We start from the raw sequence: 11,296 nt of genomic DNA on the forward strand, positions 1-11,296 counted from the left end.
TAAATTCTCAGTAGTTGTTAAAGTGACAGTTATGTTGCATTTTTATGGTAAAATACTGTTGCCATTTTGGGCCCCTGGAAAAAGCTATTTTATATTATCCTTCTGGTACCTACCCAGCTACTGGTAGGAAGGAGTTCCTTGATAAGTGAAAAGGGGCATGCGCTGTCACTTCTATATCCTTTGAAAATGATGCTGCTATTTCTTGGACCGGGGCTCTTTTCTGGGTTCTATCACTTATTAACTGTTCAGCCATGAGCACATTAACTTCCGCTTTCACAAAATGGGAATAACCATCCCTGGCCTACCTCCTAATGCAGATCACCTAGTAAAAGGAAAAAGGATAAAGACTGTCTGGGCAGTAGTCCATCATTACAGAAAGAGTCACGTGAGCTAGGCTAAAGTGGTGGAAATGCCACTTACAGCTTTGCCACCTTGGAGCTTGAATCTAATCGTCGGGGTTCTTATGTGTAAGACATGGATAGCATTAACTGTAATTAGCTTTTTAGTGGAAAATGAGGAGCAAATTTGTATTTATTCGTTATTTAGTTATCACCATACTTTGGAATTTATATTATTGTATAACTAATATAATGTATAATGTTATATAATATATTATTTATTTAATTATTGATGATGTCAAACCCACAGGATTATATGCAGTATGTTATTATTGTATTATTAGTTATATTAAACCCATAGGAACATATATATTGTTGCTATTTATTTATTACTTATATTAAAGCCACAAAATCATCTATATAGTATTATTATTATTTATTACTAAAATTAAACCCACAAGATTATATAGTATATTATTATTTAATTATAACATATTAACTCACAGAATCATATATATTATTGTTACTTATTTAATTATTACTTATATTAAAACCATAGGATAATCTATATAATATGATGATTTATTACTAAAATTAAACCCACAGGATTGCATAACATATTATTATTTAATTATAACATTAACTGACAGGATCATATATGTTATTGTTACTTATTTAATTATTACTTATATTAAACTCACAGGATCATCTACAGTGTATTATTAATTATTTATTACTAACACTAAATCTACTAGATCGTATATATTATTATTATTAATTTATTGCTTATATTAAGTGCACCAGTTCATATTTAATATATTTTTGCTATTTATTTAATTAGTACTTCTATTAAACCCACAGGGTTTTATAAAATATATTATTATTATTTATTTAATTATTACTTGTATTTATTTGATTAGTTATTTATTACTTAGATTAAACCTACATATTATTGTTATTTATTACTTAGATTAAACCCACAAGCTCATAGGATTCTGAGCTGGAAGGACCTCAAGCCCTTCATTTTACAGATGAAGAAACTGATGCCCAAAGAAGCTGAGGCTTGCCCAGGATAACCCCAGAACTCTACAAACGATGGGGGATTGAAATCTAAACCTCCAGCTTTACATGCAGCAGCCCTCATTGCTTTGTAAGGATAACTTTAATAGTGAGAATTGGGGTGGGAGAGAAGCAGCAAGGAAGGGACTTGCTTTTTATTATTAAGAAGTTTAAAAAAAAATACCTGCTGTCATTGTTATGGGAGAAGGTTCTCTTTCCTCCCTGCCTCTGAAAGAGTTTTAAAAATACATTTGCATTTGGAGACTTGTTGGGTCCGGGGAGTCCCGGAAGATCACTAGATACAGAGTAGGAAAACACGCTGTAACAGACGCAGCTGTTTTAGCCCCACCTTTATGGGAATTGTAGCAACGCATGGACCGCACGGAAACGGGGGAAGCAATACAAAACAAAACCCATGTTTACTAAACGGCTTTAACTGTTCATGAACTACGGGTCTGTTGGAGCTCAGATTAATAGAGGGCAATTGTGTTTTAAAAGCCTCTTTCTAAAAGTGCTTAGCAATTATCAGTCACCTTTCATCGAAAGAGTTCAAAGCCACTTTGCTGGTTTTAATTCATTCGGGTTTGCAGTAGCCTGGTGATATAATTAGGTCTTAATGTGCCGTGTCCATTGAAAGGAAAATGGCCAAGTTTTCTGGCCTTGCCAGTAAAATGTCCATTTCTTATCCTATGCTCTTGACTTAACTGATCAAGAAAAACTAGGGGACTAGCTTACTAGTTCTATGACTGTGAACCAAACCTGTTATTGGGCTGAGTTTCCCTCTCCTCCTGGTAAAGAAGAAAGAGCCCTGGGTCTAAAGATAAAGGATCTGAGTTCAAATCCCAGCTCCTCTCCTTATAGATGTGTGACCTTGGGTAAGTTACTTAACCTCTCATTATCTAGTTCTTTCTCTTTCTCCCTTCCTCCTTTCCTCCTTTCTTTTTTTTCTTTCCTCCCTTCCTCCTTTCCTTCTCTTCCTTCCCTTCCTCCCTTCCCTCCTTCCCTCCTTCCCTCCTTCTGTTCTGTTTCTTTCTTTCTTTCTTTCTTTCTTTCTTTCTTTCTTTCTTTCTTTCTTTCTTTCTTTCTTTCTTTCTTTCTTTCTTTCTTTCTTTCTTTCTTTCTTTCTTTCTTTCTTTCTTTCTTCTTCTTCTTCCTTCCTTCCTTCCTTCCTTCCTTCTTTCCTTTTTCTTTCTTTCTTTCTTTCTTTCTTTCTTTCTTTCTTTCTTTCTTTCTTTCTTTCTTTCTTTCTTTCTTCCTTCCTTCCTTCCTTCCTTCCTTCCTTCCTTCCTTCTTTCCTTTTTCTTTCTTTCTTTCTTTCTTTCTTTCTTTCTTTCTTTCTTTCTTTCTTTCTTTCTTTCTTTCTTTCTTTCTTTCTTTCTTTCTTTCTTTCTTTCTTTCTTTCTTTCTTTCTTTCTTTTCCTTCTGTAAGAATCAATATCGAATCCAAGGCAAAAGAACAGTAAATGCTAGGCAATAAGGATTAAATGACTTGTCCAGGGTCACACAGCAAAGAAATATATGAGGCTAGATTTGAACCTAGGGCTTCCCATCTGCAGGCCTGGCTTGCTAACCACTGAGCAACCCAGCTGCCCCTCCATGACCTATTTCTTCATCTGTCAATGACAGGGTTGGGGTAGATGGTCTAAAAGGTGCCCTCTAGCTCTGGCTCAATGACTTGTAAAATGGGGCCTGAGAGTACTTGCAGTAACACTTCATAGGGTTATTTTGACCATCACATAACATGACAGTAAAAGATAACATTTTTATTGTGCTTTAGTTTGCTAAATGCTCTACCAAAAAATGCATTATGTTCCAGTGCTAATTAATTGAATAGTTGCAAAGTAACTGCATATAACTTAATGTCGCCTTATTAAAATGTCAACTTCAGTTCTCATCATTCTATGCCTTGAGTTGTTTAATTTTCTTTCATTTGACTTTATGCCTTAGTTATGTCATTGGAGGTGGAGGATGGAGGATAAACTAAATCCCTGATTTTGTTGATACAAGGAACTTCCGGTGGGGAAGCTTTCACTAGCAATACAGAATAACTGTCCTGCAGCCTTGAACGTTGCCTGGAGTTTCCAGAGATAAGTGACTTTCTCAGAACAGGGGCTCCAACCCAGGGTTATCTTAATGCCAAGTCCAGCTCTTTACCCACCAAGATACACTGCATCTCCATTTCCCTGATTAACAGAGGTGGAAATGGCAGCAGGGAAAAGGCTTCCTCATTAGTAAAATGAAGGGACTGGACTAGATTATATCTGAGGGTCCTGGCATCTCTGTGTCCTGTGGCTGCCACAGAAGGCACCACATCGTGAGCTGTCCAGCCTGAGCTGTGCCTCTCTCCAGAGCCAGAGGAAGGTCCTCCCTCCCTTCAAACAGTGACCTACCCAGAATGCAACTGCAGAGCCCATGGAGTTCACAGAAGTGGCTCAGGAGCACCTTATTAGCAGAGGCAAGATGCAAAGGTGACTCTCATGCCTGTGACAGCTTTGCTTAACTCAGCTACCTAAAGAGCTAACTGATTAAACACCACACAGAAGAAGGGTAATGTCCTGCTTGGAAAAGATGCTCTGAGGGGGCAGCTAGGTGGCTCTGGGGATTGAGAATTATGCCTAAAGATGGGAGATCCTGGGTTCAAATCTGGTCTCAGTGTGACCCTGGACAAGTCACTTGACCCCCATTGCCTAACCCTTACTGCTCTTCTGCCTTGGAACCAATACACAGTATTAATTCTAAAACAGAAGGAAGAGTTTTAAAAAAAAAAAGTAACTGAGCTTGCCTCAACTGTCTACCCTTCCAGGGGTTCACACTCATAAGAAGGTAATTGAGGAGAACGTTCTCTTCCTTTCCAGGTGCCACAGAGACCCTGGAATGGGTTCCCAGGAGAAATTGTTGGGTCACTAGAAGAAAGACAGTCCAGGAGGCCAACTCCAGAGAGCATCTGGGGACAGAGAGGCTTCCAAGGTGGCAAGGGCAGATCAGTGACAAGGCTATAATTTGTTCTGAAAGACAGGTGAGGACAGAAAAACTTAAAAGCATCCAAGGTCTTCTATCACTGACTGTAATAATGAGCCCTCCCGCATGCAAAGTGCATGCCTTAGCACTTTCTGTATCTCATTCATTTAATTAATCCTCAAAATATACCAGTGAGGTAGGGAGGAGGCATATAGGGGGACTGAGCTATAGAGACACTAAGCGCTTGTCCAAGGTCACATAACAATTAAAAAAAAAAAACTCTTATCTTCCTTCTGAGAATCATTACTATATACTGGTTCCATGGCAGAAGAACAATAAGGGCTGGGCAATGGCAGTTAAGTGACTTGCCCAGGGTCACACAGCCAGAAAGTGTTTGAGGCTAGATTTCACATAACAATTTAATGATAAAGTAGAAGTAAGCTTCTAGGTTTCTTCATGTCCCAACCAGAACTTGAGATCTAAATGTTTGTTTTAGAATAGCTAAGTGGTTCTGTGAAGAAAGCACTGAGCTTAACATCAGGAAGACCCCAGTTCAAGTCTCGCCTTAGCTACTTGTTGGGAGAAGCTTTTAATTTTCTTGCAATCACCCTTGTCCATTTTATCTTTCGTAATGATTCATTTACATTTTACTTTGAGAAGCAGGGATCTGAACCTCCGATTTCATCCAGTCAGTGTTCTCATATGGAAATTCCCTACACCACACAGATAGACAATTTGCCGTAATGTATGGTCTTAAAGTTGCATGGGGGTTCAGTGACTTTCTCATGGTCATACAGCTAGTATGGATCAGAGATAGGACTGGAGCTCAGGTAGTCCTGGCTTCAAGGCCTGTCCTCTATCCACTTAAACTCTGCTCTTTTATTTACCTGCTCAAAATTAGCTGGACAGTTGAAATACAAACCAATTCCTCAATTGTCAATAACTGTGCTTGTAGCAAAACCAACTTTATCTATTCCTAAGTGAGTTCATTATTGTACTGCTATTCTTTTTTTAATACTTAAAAAAAATATTTATTTGTTTGTTTGTTACATTAAAATACCCAGGTAACTGCCTCCCTCCCTTCATTAGGGAAGGCTTCGTGTGTGTATGTGTGTGTGTGTGTGTGTGTGTGTGTGTGTGTGTGTGTGTGTGTGTGTGTGTGTGTGTGTGTGTGTGTGTAGAGAGAGAGCTGTTTTACTTATTTCTATTTATCAGTTCTTTCCCTGGAGGTAGGCTATATAAGTTATTCTTCAAACACTATTTCTGTGGCTGCATATAATTTTGTCTTGGTTTTGCTGGTTTCACTCTTCATCATTTCATGTACCATGTTTTTCCAAAATTAACCTGCTCATCATCTCTAATGGCATGGTAGTATTCCATCACAATTATGTGCCACAATTTGTTTAGCGCTGCTATTCTTAATAGGCCTTCATGCACAGGAGAATGTTTCCATGGAGCTATGGCCAAAGCTTTTGATTTATATTTAATGAGGGGGAGGCACGAGATCCTGAGGAAAGCAGCCCTATCTGGATTAGATGGTTGGTGGGTGAGGTTGTTTTGTTTTGGCTCAGAAAACTGTTCTTTCATTCATGCAAGAGCCACATTTTTCTTCTTTTTTCAAAAACTCATCTTCCACCTTAGAATAGATCCTAATTACTTGTTCTAAGGCAGAAAAGTGGTAAAGGCTAGGCAATGGGGGTTAAGTTGACTTGCCCTGGGCGACACAGATCAAATTTGAACCCAGGACCTCCCATCTCTAGTCCTGATTCTTTATCCATTGAACCACCTAACTGCCTCTCACATTTTTGCTTCTTAAGGAGATGTAATAGGCTTAAAGAATTTACAGCTGAATGAAACTTTAGAGATCTAATCGACCCCCCCCCAACCCCCCTGATTTTACAGATGAAAAAACCAAGGTTCAAAAAAGAGAGAGTGGGTCATTTAATGAGTAACTGAATCTATTTTTTAACCTGGGTCTTCTGGTACAAATCTTTCCATTTCATCCTTTTGCCTTCTGTGCCATTTTTGGTACTAGTGGGATTCAACTTTTTTAGAGCTGTAATATTCCATCCTGGTTTGATTTTGTGATACCTACACCTGCCACAAAGTTCTCTATAGCTCACATCTCTGTAGCCTTCGACTGTTTACAGAACACTTTACATCCATTCTCTCAATTGCTCCTCACAATGGCCCTATAAAGTAGGTAAGAAAGGGATTATTAACTCCATTTTATAAATAATAAAATTGAGGTTCATCGAGTATAAAGGACTTGCTGGAAGCCACCCAGCTAGTAAATGGAAAGTCAAGAGTTGAGTTAGACCGAAAATTCATTGTTTTTTACCCTCAGCTCCATTCTCTGTGCTCCAAATCATATTTTTCCTTCCTTCCTTCTTTTTCTTTCTTTCTTTCTCTCCTTTCTTTCCTTCTTTCTTTCCTTCTTCCTTCCTTCCTTTCTTCCTTCCTTTTTTTTTCTTTTTTCCTTCTTTCTTTCCTTCTTTCTTTCCTTCTTCCTTCCTTCCTTTCTTCCTTCCTTTCTTTTTTCTTTTTTCCTTCTTTCTTTCCTTCTTTCTTTCCTTCTTTCTTTCCTTCTTTCTTTCTTTCTTTCTTTCTTTCTTTCTTTCTTTCTTTCTTTCTTTCTTTCTTTCTTTCTTTCTTTCTTTCTTTCTTTCTTTCTTTCTTTCTTTCTTTCTTTCTTTCTTTCTTTCTTTCTTTCTTTCTTTCTTTCTTTCTTTCTTTCTTTCTTTCTTTCTTTCTTTCTTTCCTGACTCTCTGTCTTAGTTACAACTCTAGGACCAAATTCAAACCCAGACCCTCCTGTCTCTTTGGTTTGGTCTCTTTTCACTATACCATCTAACCGCCCCTCTATATAGTTCTTCTTAAAGTCCAATTCAACAAATATTTATTAGGCACTATTATATAAATGGTGCTGAGATTTAAATTTTTGGCTTGAGATTACTTTTTAAAAAAATAATTCCAGATGCTTAGGTCAAGATGGAGATGTCTGAGATACTGCAAAACCTTGTAAATTACCACTACATCTGTGCATTTTGACTTCCTGACATTTTAACTTGGGTCAAAATACAAAGTGTGCATGGGGATAAGCATAGCTCTGGGTTAAAACATTACTCCTGCTTTTACAACTATCACTCTAACGGAGGCTTTGGTGGGATCCGGTGTCCTGGGAAAGGGTTTATATGACTGTCTGATGAGTCCCAGCTTGCTCATTACAAAAGTCAACCCACTGATGCTTACTTGACACAATGCTCAGCATGACAGCCGGGGTCTATCAAGCCACCACTCAAGTTAAGATCCAGAGGTGGTTTGGAGCAGAAATAATAGGCCACCTTGGTTTTTTCAAGAGTTATGGTTTATCTCTGAGCCTGGATCCAGGCTAGAACTGTGAGAGGGAGATGACAGATCCCCTGGGTGGAAGGAATGTTTTGAATGCCTCAGCAGGTCCTCTACAGGAAAAAAGGAGGACGAGGACAGCAGACACTTTGCTTCCGGAAGGGCTGAGGAGTTTGGAAGGATCAGCAGAATGTGCAGAAGAGAATAGAACAAAGCCAGGCTTCTCTGGGCCTGGCCACATGCTGTGTGTGCTTAGATTTCAAAGTAGATGAACTCAGGGCTTTGAGGTCCAGTGCCAGTCATTTCTGACCTGGTACCATTTTTCTTTTTTTTCTTTCTTTTTTGGCAGGTTTCTGAGATGAGCAGGTGAAGTGGTCAACTCCCACATCTGCTTTCCACTCAATTCGGTGGCATCAGATGAATCTCTCCTGAGCACTCAGCCCTGTGCTAGCTGGATCAGTGAAAGTTGCAAAAGAAGTGTCTGGCATTTCCCCTGTTGTCGTGGAGCCCATCCTTTGTTAGCAGAGTCCTAGAAATAAGACATCTGACCATGAAATAAATAATGACATTAATCCATATTGATGAAAGCCCTTCTATTGATTTCCTACACTACTACCTCACCCTAACCTGGTGGTTACCCAGAGCCCATGAAGGTTAAGGTGGCATGGGATAAACTGTGGCAGGTCTCTCCAAGCTGGAATCGTTTCCTGTGGGTCAGTGACAGTTTGTGTCTGTTGTCAGGGCACCAGCTTGGCTAAGGGTAGAATGACTAATTAGCTGAAAGCCACCAAATCCCAACTGGAAACCTTGCTATTTTTGTGACCTCAGAAAAGTGACAGAACGTTTTCCCTCTTTGGTCCTCAGTATTCCCATCTGTAAAGGGAAAGGGCTGGCCATCCCTTTAGAATTTAAGCTCCTTAGAGAAATTCCATTTAAAATCACCCTAGACAATATAAAATATTTGGGAATCTGTCTGCCAAGACAAACACAGGAACTATATGAACACGACTACTACAATTAAAACTAGATCTAAATAATTGGAAAAACATTGATTGCTCATGGGTAGGATTAGCTAACATAATAAAATGACAATCCTACCCAAATTAATTTACTTATTTAGTGCCATACCCATTGAACTACCAAGAAACTGTTTTACTAAATTAAGACAGAAAAGAGAATCAGCAAGACAGTCTATGATAAACCCAAAGAGCCCAGCTTTGGGGACAAAAATCCACTATTTGACAAAAACTGCTGGAAAATTTGGAAAACAGTATGGGAGAGATTAGGTTTAGATCAACATCTCATACCTCACACCCAAGATAAACTCAGAAGGGGTGAATGACTTGAACATAAAAAAGGAAACTATAAGTAAATTATGTGAACACAGAATAGTATACATGTCAGACCTTTGGGAAGGGAAAGATTTTTAAGACCAAACAAGAGTTAGAAAAAGTTACAAAATGTAAAATAATTTTGATTTCATCAAATTAAAAAGGGAAACAAAACCAATGCAACCAAAATTAGAAGGGAAGCAACAAATTGGGAAATAATCTTCATAACAAAAACCTCTGACAAAGGTCTAATTACTCAAATTTATAAAGAGATAAAGCAATTGTACAAAAAAAAATCAAGCCATTCTCCAATTGATAAATGGGCAAGGGACATAAATAGGTAATTTTCAGATAAATAAAAACTATTAATAAGCACATGAAAAAGTGTTCTAAATCTCTTATAATCAGAGAAATGCAAATCAAAACAATTCTGAGGTATCAACTCACACCTAGCAGATTGGCTAACATGATAGCAAAGGAAAGTAATGAATGTTGGAGGGGATGTGGCAAAATTGGGACATTAATGCATTGCTGGTAGAGTTGTAAACTGATCCAGCCATTCTGGAGGGCAATTTGGAACTATGCCCAAAGGGCGATAAAAAGACTGTCTGCCCTTTGATCCAGCCATAGCACTGCTGGGTTTGTACCCCAAAGAGATAATAAGGAAAAAGACTTGTACAAGAATATTCATAGCTGCGCTCTTTGTGGCGGCCAAAAACTAGAAAATGAGGGGATGCCCTTCAATTGGAGAATGGTTGAACAAATGGTGGTATATGTTGGTGAAGGAATACTATTGTGCTCAAAGGAATAATAAAGTGGAGGAATTCCATGGAGACTGGAACAACCTCCAGGAAGTGATGCAGAGTGAGAGGAGCAGAACCAGGAGAACATTGTACACAGAGACTGATACACTGTGGCACAGTCGAATGGGATGGATTTCTCTACTAGCAGCAATGCAATGATCCAGGACAATTCTGAGGGACTTATGAGAAAGAACACTATCCACGTCCAGAGAAAGAACTGTGGGAGTAGAGACACAGAAGAAAAACAACTGCTTGATCACATGGGTCGATGGGAATATGATTGGGGATGTAGACTCTAAATGATCACCCCAGTGCAAATAAATATGGAAATAGGCTTTGATCAAGGACACATGTAAAACCCAGTGGAGTTGCATGTTGGCTATGGGAAAGGTAGGAGGAGGGGAGGGAAAGAACATGATTCTTGTAACCAAAGGAAAATATTCTAAATTAACTAATTAAATAAAATTTAAAAAAAAAGAATTTAAGCTCCTTGTTTCTACTCTTTCTTTGCATCTTAGCACAGTGCCTGACACAAATTACATACTTTATAAATCATTGTTCACTGATTAGCTAGATGCCCCCTCTAAGGATCCCACCAGCTCTAAATCTACAATCTCATGAACACAGATGTCAGAGCTCAAAGAGACCCCAGAGATCATCCAGCTTTAATATGTTTGAATCCTACACATCTTATGGACAGCCTCTGCAAAATGAAAATGTTGGACTAAAAATGATTTAAGATTCCCTCCTCCTCCTTCTCTTCCTCATACCCTGCCAATTCTAAGTGTATTTTTCTGTACGTAACCTGGTCTCAGCATTTGATTGATAGAGGACAGAACTGAGGTACTGAGGATGGTGACGATCTGGTCACACAAACTCCCTGCTTTGTTAAACATTTCTCATTAGTCACCTTGCCTAGGCCACTTTGGTGAAGAACGTCTTATCATTCTTTGTTAACAGCATCCAGTGAATGCTACTTCAACCATTCCCCACATTTTGTCCTCTTAAGCAGGTTAAACATGGCCCATCCCAATTTTATTTGCACTGTTACTTGCTAGATTAATCTTTTTCCACAAGAGGAATAACTATGAATTCCAAATGAGTGAAGTCAAATTAATGAAGGCCTTTTTTCTATATTTCATTTAAAAAGCAAAAACAAACAAATGTAGGATTTGTACATTCATAGACTTAAAACTGGAAAGGAACTCAATCATCTATTTTATAATTCCCTCACTTTGTAGATGAAGAAACTGAGGCCCAGAGAGGTTAAATGAAATTCTGCCCGGGCTTCAAGACCCAGCTCAAATGCCACCTCTCCCAAGGAGCTTTTCCTGTCCTCCGCTCCAGCTGGAAGTGATCTCCCCCTCCTCTGACTACTTAGTGGTACTTTGTACTCTTCTTATGCACCTATATTTTCATCTTATTGCATTGCTCTGAGGTTACATCTTATCTTCCCCTA

At 38.6% G+C, this 11,296-nt stretch overlaps 1 long non-coding RNA gene across 1 annotated transcript; it reads left to right on the forward strand.

Annotated features, from left to right (window-relative positions):
* Nucleotides 1-1,314: 1,314 nt before the first annotated feature.
* LOC130456489 (uncharacterized) lies at nucleotides 1,315-8,304 on the forward strand. The gene is made up of 3 exons (XR_008915441.1): nucleotides 1,315-1,488; nucleotides 3,345-4,413; nucleotides 8,053-8,304. It is a non-coding gene; the product is annotated as an uncharacterized LOC130456489 (long non-coding RNA).
* Nucleotides 8,305-11,296: the final 2,992 nt, after the last annotated feature.

Source organism: Monodelphis domestica, chromosome 1, assembly GCF_027887165.1.
Source record: "Monodelphis domestica isolate mMonDom1 chromosome 1, mMonDom1.pri, whole genome shotgun sequence".
Lineage (NCBI taxonomy): Eukaryota > Metazoa > Chordata > Mammalia > Didelphimorphia > Didelphidae > Monodelphis > Monodelphis domestica.